Here is an 11,466-nt window from a genome sequence, read left to right as displayed (position 1 = left end):
GGCTAAGTTAGGATGGACTCTTTTAAACAATCCTTAGAAGTTATGGGTGAGAATTTTCAATGAAAAATATTTAAAAAACTCAGCTCTCTTTGATTGTGTTCCAAAACCTTCACATTCACCAATTTGGAGAGATCTCCTCAAGGGTAGACACCTTCTAGCCTCAGGTTTGAAAATTGGAATGGGGAATGGTGTAACACTGTAACCACTTCTCTTTGGTATCACCATTGGGTGGGTAAGGCTTCTATTTATCTCCTTATTTCTCATGACATCCCTCCCCATATGGCTCATTGGTTAGTAAGTAATATCATAAAGGATGGAGCTTGGAACTTGAATGTAATTAGGCATTTGTTATCTGACTACTTGATTTCTGAGATTTTAGCAACTCCTATTTCTAAAGTATTTAACTTTGAAGACTTCATTCATTGGCCATTATCCAAAACAGGTGAGTTTACTATCAAATCTGCCTACCAAGCTCTCATATCTCCTTCTTATCATCCTTTTCTGTATTTTTCTGCCTGGAAGTCTCTTTGGAAGGTGGCTGTGCCTTCAAAATACAAGATGCTCTTATGGAATGTTGTTCACTCTATCCTCCTTGTGGCTGAAAAATTGTCAAATTTTATGCCCTTCATTTCCCCTATTTGTGCTAGATGCAATATGTACAATGAGTCTCACTTGCACCTTTATCGAGATTGTTTTTCATCTGCTATATTATGGAAGGATATTTTTGCGAAAATTCAGTTGCCTTCTGATTTTAGCTTCCATAATTTCTTTGCTTTGGATTGGTTTGAGTGGATTAATTTCAATTTAGCTTTTGATAGCCATTGGAAAATGACTTTCACGATTGCTATTTGGCACATTTGGATGCAAAGAAATATTACTGTTTTTTACCTTAAGAGGTTTAATTCTCGAATTGTGTTTAGTAGATTCATTTTGGATTATCAGTGTACTAATCATATAATGCAGGGTAAGGCACAGGTTACTGATAACTCAAGCAGTTCTCTCGTCCAGAATTCTTGGAGTCCACCTCCAAAAGGATGGGTAAAAATCAATACGGATGGAGCTTGGACTGCCATCAATGTAGCTGCTGGAGGAGGTGTTGTGAGAAGGGATGATGGTACCTGGATCATGGGTTTCTCGAGCAAGTACAATGCAATTTCAGCTTTTGCAACAGAATTGCTAGCTTTAAGAGAAGGTGTTGCAATGGTTAAGAAGCTGCAGTAGTGAAGGACATTGAAGAGGATATCATGCTCAAGTCTGCTGGCAATACTCTGCATCATGAACTAGCTGCAGTAGTGAAGGACATTGAAGAGGATATCAAATTTTTCGATACTTTTGAAATTCTTCATGTGAAAAGGAATAACAATGCTGTTGCTCACGAGTCGGCTCAAATTTGAATATCTATGAGTGTTGGGCACTGTCTTCATCTTGCTTGCCTTGAATCTATCTTGCCAATTTACAATGCGGAGCTTGCTGTTGTGGCTGCTCTGAATGTCGATGAAGATTCTGACGAGGAGTAATCTGCCACTAGGATGTTTTAGTAATAGTATAGTTGTTATCTTAACTCTTAGTTTACTTGGTTTATTTACTTTTCGAAGGGGCACAGTGTTGCTGGGAAGTAAGGCCATTAATTTTGCTTTTAGTATATGGTCTTACGTTTTAAGCTATTTATCAACCTCACATTTTGCAAAGCGAAATGAGGTTGAGCTTATTATGTGTAAAACTCTAATTAATTAATATTATCGTCTATTATGTGTTAAAAAAAAAAAAAAGGGATAAATTTCAATGGTACAATTCTACATTTTTTTTTTTTTGAAGTACAATTCTACTATTGATTTGTCTTAACGTTACACGAAAAAGGATAATTTCTATATCCACCCATTTCCAGAACAAACCAAAGTAGCAAACGTTTCCCATTATATTTCTCCTACTCAAGTTTTATATGAAGTGGGATTAATCGTTATTTAGTTGAAGTAAATTAATTTGAAAAATGAACGATATAATAAACTTCACAATTCCTCCAAAAAAAAAAAAAAAAAAAAAAAATCACTATTTCAGATTATAGGATAAAAATAAAAGGATATTCCCCCCCTTTTTTTTTTAATGGAATAGGAGGGGTAATTTCATTAAATAAAGTCATTCGGCACTTACAATCACCCTTTAAGAAATCTAAATTCTCAATACAAGAATTAAATACCCCTTTTTAGATATCTTTGCATCGTTCTTGACGGAGCTCCATTGATGTATAGTCGCAAAAGAGATATAACTTGATTGATCATCAAAATCTGCAAATTTGTCAAACGAATCTTCTAAATCTGCACCCCCATACCAACAGACGCACAATTCCACAGATTTACAAGACGAATCTTCTAAATTTGTATCCCTGCACACACTAAAACCAAACAACCAAACAATCCTAAACCCTACATGGAGGGACTGACAAAACCCTACACTGAGGGACTGACAAAACCCTACATGGAGGGACTGACTATAATCACCATACTGATGGTGATCTTTATTGGCCAAAAACATTAAATTAAAGAAAAATTTGGGGCTTACCATCGATAAAAATCGACGGCAGCCCCTAAGTTTTAATATGGTGGCTAGGTTTGAAGAGAGAGAACATAGAAAATTTTAGGGTTTTTAAGAGAGAGAGAGAGAGAGATATGCACGGGTTGTTTATAGCATTATAAGGATATTCCCTTTGTTTCTAATAATTTTATGTAAAATTATTATTATTATATTTTTTTTCCCACCAAAAAAAATAAGGGAAATTCCCATTGGTATCACTATGGTTTTGACTTGTCCCATTGATACACTCCTAAAATTTTGCCTTCCCATCGGTACACTCGTGGTTTGGTCTTTTTCCCAACCATGACTAACACCGTTAAAAACTATTTCATTATATTAAAATAATTAAAGAAAAGATTAAAATAATTAAAGAAAAGACTATTAGATATGGCTAATGTTTTAATGTAAGATTAGTGTTAAATAAATTGAATGTTAGCTCTAAACATGTGAAGAGTATTCTCCACATGAATACTCATAATCAGCCACTTGGCACCCTATAAATATGCAACATCACCTTCTCATGTACTATATGCCACATTATACATTACTATAAATATTATCGGTATAAACACAAGATTAATAAGAAATCAATTAATAATCTTACCATTTTTGCTATATTTTAATTAAGTTTCTATTCAATATAATGTACTAAATTCTTTGTATGAAAAATCGATTTGAGAATGGATATATAGTTGCATTAGTCATTATTACTCACTTTCTTATTTGATTATAAAGTTTATTTTTATAACTCAAATAAGTAATATTTATTGATGTTCAACTTAAAATCTGCTAGGCCTTACACAGTGTGTAAAACTTATTTTGGGTTGTGCTAGTTTATTTACTATACACGTGTTTGGACTCTGAATCTATAAGAATAATTTTTTGAATCCGCCACCGCTAAAGTTTGTACAAAGTATTATAGAAGTTATAGCAGTAAAACTATTAACTAAGGGTTCGTTTGGTATCATTGTGGTTTTCTGTTTTTTGGTTTTTTGTTATTTAAAAGTATATTATATATGTCATATAATAAATCAAAAATTATTTAGACTTATTAAAATCATGATAATTTTGAAAACTGACAATAGAAAAGTGAAAACACCTTTTTCTTGTTTCCTGTTTTTGGTTTTTAGTTTTCAAAAAAACAGGAAACTGAAAACAAAAAATGATGCCAAAGAAGCCCTAAATTTAGATGTTTAAAATTATATGAAGTATAAAGTCGGATTAGTTGATTTGTTGCCTTTAGAATATTGGTACATTAAACTTAACTTCAATTAACCTAACGAATGTTTTGTTCTTCCTGGCCACCTGACATGCTAAAGTCGTATCACCCAATCAAAAGTATTACCTAAAACCACTAACTAAATATAGATAAGGAAATAGGGTCGAACCCACAGGGAAACTGGTCTTTCTATTCCTAATTAATTAAAGCAATCTAAATTATTAAGTAACAAATAATTATTATCGAAGGGAAACTAAACTACGAAGATTAAGGGTAAAGAGAATTAAATGAATAAAGGACCTAGAGCATAGGTTCACCAATAAATAATACTCCATGGTAAAACATAATAATGTATCATCAATGTATTGCAATCACAGAATTAATCTACCGGTATTAAATCTCATCTCTCGAATCTTGATTTAACTATTTATAAATTAACCAGCCTATTGAAACTAAGTCTAAATATCAATTCTCATCTCTCGAACCTCGAATCAATATTGCTAAACTCATACATAAAAGACCTGCGCAAATCTAGTTGCATAGTGTTAAATCAATTAATAGGAAATTAATCTAGCATTGGCAATCAACAACAATAAATTACCCCTTCATATTATTTATGGATCCCCACAAACCCTAGAAAGGAAACTACTCACGCATAATTAAATCTAAATTAATCAAAACAATTAAGCAAGTCATGATGAAAGAAAGAGAATAAATTACTGAAATTAAAGGAGAATAAATCGTTACCAAAGTAATCGGGAATAAAGAGTTGAATAAAGAACAAAGTTAATAACAAAGTTGTAGTGAAAGAAAGTAAGAGAGAAAACTAAGTAGAGAGAGAAAGTCTAAGAGTAGAGGTAAAAGTAGTAGTAGAGAGATTCATTGTAACAAAATGACCCAAAACGTATTTATACTAAGCTCCTAAAATACTAAATAAAAATCGCCGCAAAAACACGCGCCCGATCGGGCGCGGCACCGTTCGGTCGGGCCCGCCTTTTTGCTTCAGGGATCTTCTCTCGTGCCTGACCAGGCGCGAGCTCGGGTGAGAGACTTCGTTCTTCATTAGCCTCGCCCGGTCGGGTGCGCCTTCGAGCGAGGGCCTCTTTGGCCAGGCAAGGCCACTTGGGCTATTCCTTGGACTTCGATTGGGCTCCGATCATTCGACCCAATAATCCGGATTTCTTCTTCGGGTCTTGAATACTCGGTCCAAATGCCTCGGTATCTCATGAGTCGAGCCCTTAATCACCGGTTCGATGACTCCAACCGGCATTGGGCTATGTAAAGTGGTCGTGCTCCTCCAATCTTCGTAGTCGCTCCATAAAATCCAGGGAAAATGCTCCAAAAGTGCAATTCCCTACTAACCTCAACTAAACTATGAAAACACTAGAAAACACCAATTAGTAATAAAAGTGGCTCTAAAGAGCCAAAAACACTACCAATTATGACCAAGGAACGGGGGTAAAATACTATATAAAATAGATATATCAAACTCCCCCAAGCCAAACTTTTGCTTGTCCCTAAGCAAAGAGCTCATCAATGAATAAATAAAACATGCCTCACCCCAAATAGTCAAATACAGAACAAACAATTCAAGGCAAATCTAACAAACATGCTTCAACATCAACCAATCTCATCCATCCAATCACTCATTTTCCCTAACAATTGACAAGTAGAGCAAACCACAAGAGCATATAGAATTCAAGACTAGTGCTCACACACTCAACTCTCATTTATGTGGGCGAGTAAAAGATGTACTCGATCGCTCTCCATCCCAACCCCTTTATGTGAACAATTCCCTCCCAACTCACACTCTCGTATGTTTAAAAAAACATACACTCAATCTAATAGCCGACTCGGAATATGTCAAGTCATTCCTTGCATTGATAGGCAACACTTTTACATCCACACAACTCTATGCACAAAGGTCAGAAGGTCTTTAAAGCTTGTAATGTAAGGCTAGGGTAAAGGGTAGGAAATATTTGGGAAAATGTGAGAGAAAAGCCATGCTTAAAGGGAGCCAAATCCTAATAAAATTAAACCATGGTCAAAAATACATAATGACCAATCATCTCCAACATACTCAACTCCACCAAAAATTCACCAAATATAACTCCAATCATAACAAACAATCCCAACACTTACAATTTCACTCATAAAAATATAATAATGTAGAATTAGAGTGAATAAACAAACTTCGAACTCATTCTTTCTTTTTTTCAAACTTGATACTCTTTTTTTTTTCTATTGAATTCTTTTTTTTCTTTTTTTTTTGAGCAACCTTCACATAGAATATTTGATCAATTTTTTTTCTTTTGCTCTTTTTTTTTTTTATTTTTTTTTTATCTGACATTGGAAATTTTCAACTTTGAACCACAAATTCTTATTTTTTTCAATCACAAAATTAAAGAACAAATTACTCATCTTATATTCCCACATTGTGCAAATAATATGCACACTACAACTCCCTCACCTACTAACTAAAAGCTCCCCTAAGCCAAGCTTGGAACTAATAACCAATGGGCTAAATAGGCTTGTAATGTGGTTAATAAACAATAAAAGGGCACAAGTAACAACATGGGTAGCAAGAAGGGAACAAATGTATCTAATATCGTCTGAAGGCTACCTAACAGAATGAACGCCTTCGTCTTCCACAATGTGCATAATAGTGAGCCATGAAACATTACTCATAGTTGCAAACCAATACTCAAATTCATTGACATACCAGGAACTTACACACATTCCTAACCAAATCAACTAGTCAAACACTATATTCACAAGCAGTATGGAAAACTTGACGCATGTTAAGGTTCCAAAGCAATCAAATATCAAATCATGATCAACCTATCCACGTGTTCATCATCATATACCAAGAATCAAGTATGGGGTACAGGGAAGCATGATTTACAATTCATTGGAATGTATTTTTTGTATTTTTTGATTTTTCAACTTTTTTTGTATTTTTCATATGGGAAAGCAGTAAGACTATACTAGAAAGCAATAAATCTATACTAAGAAAACACACCAAAAAAAGAGAAAGGGAAAAAAAGGATACCAAAATCCAAAAATCACCCCAAGCCAAAATCAGACAATGTCCTCATTGGCTCGGGAACTAGCCCAGCATGGCTAATCCTCATAGTCCTCATCCATGGAGCCAAATCCTCCACCGCTACCACTTGCACCAGTAGAGCTACCACCAAAATAGTTAGGGTTAAAACTCTCCCCCCCCCCCCCCCGCCGGTCCCCGAAAGGAATGTCCTGGCTATACCCGTGGAAAGATGAATAGTCAGTATAAATATCACGGGCGGTGGGATCTCTAGCGTATCTCTGGGGTGGGGGCTGAAACTAATCAGGGTAAATAGCATCGCCAGAAATATTAACCCGATGAGCATAATCACCGTACATGGGATACAGGGCTCTACCCTGGTTTCTCTCGAAGTACCCTAATCGCGAATCTAGGGAGCTAACCAACCTCCTAAGGTCACCATGTGAATGCTCTATACGTCTTATGGCCTAACCTATACTCTAAAGGTCCCAAACTGTATCAGAGTCACTCTAAGGGGGAGGTGGAGGCATATGAGACATGCGGGGTGGTGAATGCACTACCTCGGGCTCAGGCTAGGGTGGTGGAACTGGTGGTGCTTGCCCCCGGGCGTGGGCAACTAAAAGGTCATATGTGTAAGACTCTTGCCCAGAGGAAAAAGCGGTTAACTCGGGACTAGGCAGGCAAAAGATAGGCAATGGTTACTCAATTCCTGTCCTAATACACCAATGGGGGATTTGTTAGCTATCCAATCGTACCCAGCCCAAATAAACTTGATTACATAAAACATAATTGTACTCTGTATCTAATTAAATGGATGGTGACATAATGTGAACAAAATAACCTATAAAGGCTATAATATAATTAAAATTTTAGTAAATTAATGGTGTTTTTATCTTTATTATATAGTAATTTGACAATAGTTCAAAGTCTTAAACTAATAAGTTTTGTTCTTCAAAAAAAAAAAAACCCTAATAAGTTTTGTGGGTTTGTGCAGGGAGTGGCAGTTGTTGCACTGTTGAGAAATATTGGATTATTTTCTGGTAAAATTTGTGCCTCAATCTATTAATTTATGTAATTGGACATTTCCTTTCTTTTTATCGCATGCTTATTCGGGTTTTTCCTTGTTTTGTGAAGCTAAGCTGGGAGTTTGCAGCAAATCAATTCGAAGAAGGCGAAGCCGAGATTTGATACTACAACCTGCGTGGTGTTAAACTCATCAGCTAATTGCTTGGAGAGCCTGACAAAAGCTTGCTTGGAGAATAGGTACCTTACTGGCTTACAAATTATCTATAAGACTTAGATTTAGAACTAGAAAATTTGTCTATTAAATGAGAAACATGTTTGTTTAATATAATAGTTCATCAAATGACTTATCAGCCTACTTTAACAAATGCCAAGTAATAGCAATGTACAATGTTGCATAACAAATGACAAATTCAACATGTGAAAAGCCACTTCAACAATTATATTTATACATGTGATTATGTGATCAGTTTTTCGTTCATGTTTTGAAATTTTATGACAGTTTTAAATGAATTTAAGATACTATAGCTGCTAAGATCATTTATACATAATGCGATAAACTGCATTCTCTGTATACAAGCAATTTTTGTATTATATAGTATCTAAAATGCCATGAATGTTTATTAATTAGTCAAATCTCATTTCAACCTATATAATCAATTCTAATTAACTTTGATTGAATATAATTTATCATTAACCTATGTTAAAATTTAGTCTCTCTCTATCTTGATTTAGCTGACCTAAATTATTTTTGTCAAATCTTCCATTATTCAATTTATTGTATGAGGTCTAAAAGTTGCATAAATTTTGGTTGAAACCACGCACACATTTAGTTAAAACGGTTAGATTTTTTTTATTTGCAAGTTGATTACAAAATGGGGTATAGGGATATATTGTTCTCTTGGGTTTTGATAGTTTCTCTAGGCTATTACTTTTCATATAGAGCTTTTGGGAATGATAACATTTTGATTGATTGTGGTTCATTATCGAATACTACGGTTGGGGATCGTGTATTCTTAGCCAATAAGTATTTTTCCCAATATTTGACAACCTCAGTAGATATTCTCTTAAATGGTTCTTATGATAACAATTTATTGTTGTATAAGACAATAAGAATTTTTAAGGGAAAATCACAATACAATCTTCCAATTAGTCAAATTGGAAGATACTTTGTTCGGCTATATTTTTACCCTTTTGACCATAAGAGTGTTGATTTAGGAACAACCAATTTTTTCGGTTTCTGTCAACGGATTTTATATCCTTAGGAACTTCAATCCTCAACCATTTAGTGTCATGAAAGAGTATTCCTTTAATGTGACATCAAGTAGCCTCCTGATTATTTTGGAACCTGCACATAGTTCTGTGGCGTATTTAAATGCGTTAGAAGTAGACTTGGTTCCTGATACTTTAATTCATGATGAGAACTCAATTCACCATTCAACTCTTAGGCTTAAGGGAATTGAAACCATGTTTTGGGTAAATATGGGGGGTTCGATAGTCAACTACAATAGTGATTCTTTATAGAAAACGTGGATTCCAGATGATAATTTTGTAGGAAACAAGAATTTTACTAGGGTTGTCCATAAGAGCACTAAAATTGTTCACTATGTTAATGGTAGTGGTTTGGCAACACCAATTGATGCACCTCCGGCAGTGTACAGTAGTTGTAGAGGAATCAAAACCCAATATAATGATCCTAATGTAAATGTTTATGTAACATAGAGTTTTAACATTGACCAAGGGTTTCAGTATTTCCTCCGGTTTCATTTTTGTGACATTGTTAGTAGAGCTCTGGGTGAAATGCATATCACTGTATATGTCAATTCTTGGGTGGTAGCACAGAGTTTAGATATCTCTGTTATGAGTGATAAACATTTAGCTACTCCTATTCTTTTTTAGTTTGTCACTCCTACTATCTTGGATAGTGAGCAACTACATGTACACATTAAACCACCTCTTTGGCCGGTGTCGGTGTCTGTGTACATATAGTTGCTCACTATCCAAGATAGTAGGAGTGACAAAATAAAAAAGAATAGGAGTAGCTAAATGCCTATCACTCATACCAGAGGTATCTAAACTCTGTGCTACCACCCAAGAATTGACATATAAGTGATATGCATTTCACCCAAATCTCTACTAACATTAAAATAAACAAAAAAAGCCATATTATGAACTTTATATCAATCGAAAATTCTACAGTAAATGACATGTACTGCTATGTACTACTAAAGTAATGTACCGCTATGTACCACTAATTTTAATTATTAAATATTTAATTTTTGTATTTTTAAACAAATTTCAAATCTAGCTAAGTTGGTGGAGTGTTTTCTTTTATTACTTTAAGGTACCATGATCGATTCTTTTATAAATCTAATTTTTTTGAACGGACATTTTTTTTATTTTTTTGGACATATTATTTAATTTGAATACCAACACTTAGTTTTTTTTTTTTTTTTTTTTTTTTTTAGATTTATATTCTTTTTTCCTTTTCTAATTGCCAAAAATATGATAAAATAGTTAATTAAAATTAACTATAGTTAGATTTAACACTTCAAAAAAAAAAAAAACACAACCACCAACCAGCCACCCCACACCACAACCCCCACCAGTCAGCCAACCTTTCACCCTCCCCCTTCGCCGCCGGCGTCCGGTAAAGCTTCTCCACTGGCGCCCAATCTTCCCCCAGCCGTCCAAAGCTCCAAAATCAAAACCCCCAAATTCCCAGTGGTCGAGGTCAGATGGTTCCAGCGCATGGTGGTCAAGGTCGAAGGGTTCGGGGCGCGGGGTGGTCAAGGTTTGGATCAGGGTCGGGTCTGGTCACTAGTATGGCTGACTGAAGATGAGGGTGGAAGTAAGGGGATTAAAATTGACAAAAATCAAATTAGTCACCTCAATTGAATCTTCAATTTATATTGAGTGATTTTGTTCCTTCTAATTATAATTTGCTTCAATAATAGAGAAAAAAAGGATGCGAGAGGAGAATGAATCTGACTTTTGATTTGATTTTTTTTTTAATGAAATTTTTATTTTAATTTGTAATATATATATATAATTTAGTAGTACATAGCAGTACATATCGTTAGTAGTACATAGCAATATATGTCATGTAGTGTAGACTCTCCCATAAAAGTTACTATTGGGTAAATAATTCTCATCTTTAGCGTTCAAACGGTTAATGTATTATTCTCATCTTTTTAAAAAGTTATTATTCTCATCTTTTTAAAAAGTTATTATTCTCATCTTTATCCACTACTTTTTTTAGACAAAATCTGTTATCACTTACTTCGTAATAATTTGCTCCACTACTTGTTCTTAGAAAAAATCTGTTATCACTAGTAATTTGCTTTGTCAAACGCATTCGGAGTCGAAGTATTAGTTAAAAGAATAATGAAGCTCAAAACCAAATTGTAAGTTTTGAATTGACAAAGTCTTTGACAATAATAGAGACCAATAAACGCTTCTAGGTTACAAATTCTAAGAACCTCTAAGCAGGGCAAGAGCCAAGAGGTGCTCAAAAGCGAACTGATCAAATAACCTGCCACCGGCTTCTTTTTCGAAACACAAATTATCCTTTGAATCGATCACAGTACAATGCATATGATTGTAGGCAATG

Source organism: Chenopodium album, chromosome 26 (genome assembly GCF_948465745.1).
Source record: "Chenopodium album chromosome 26, dcCheAlbu1.1, whole genome shotgun sequence".
NCBI classification, from domain to species: Eukaryota; Viridiplantae; Streptophyta; class Magnoliopsida; order Caryophyllales; family Amaranthaceae; genus Chenopodium; species Chenopodium album.
Note: the sequence above shows the minus strand (reverse complement) of the source record.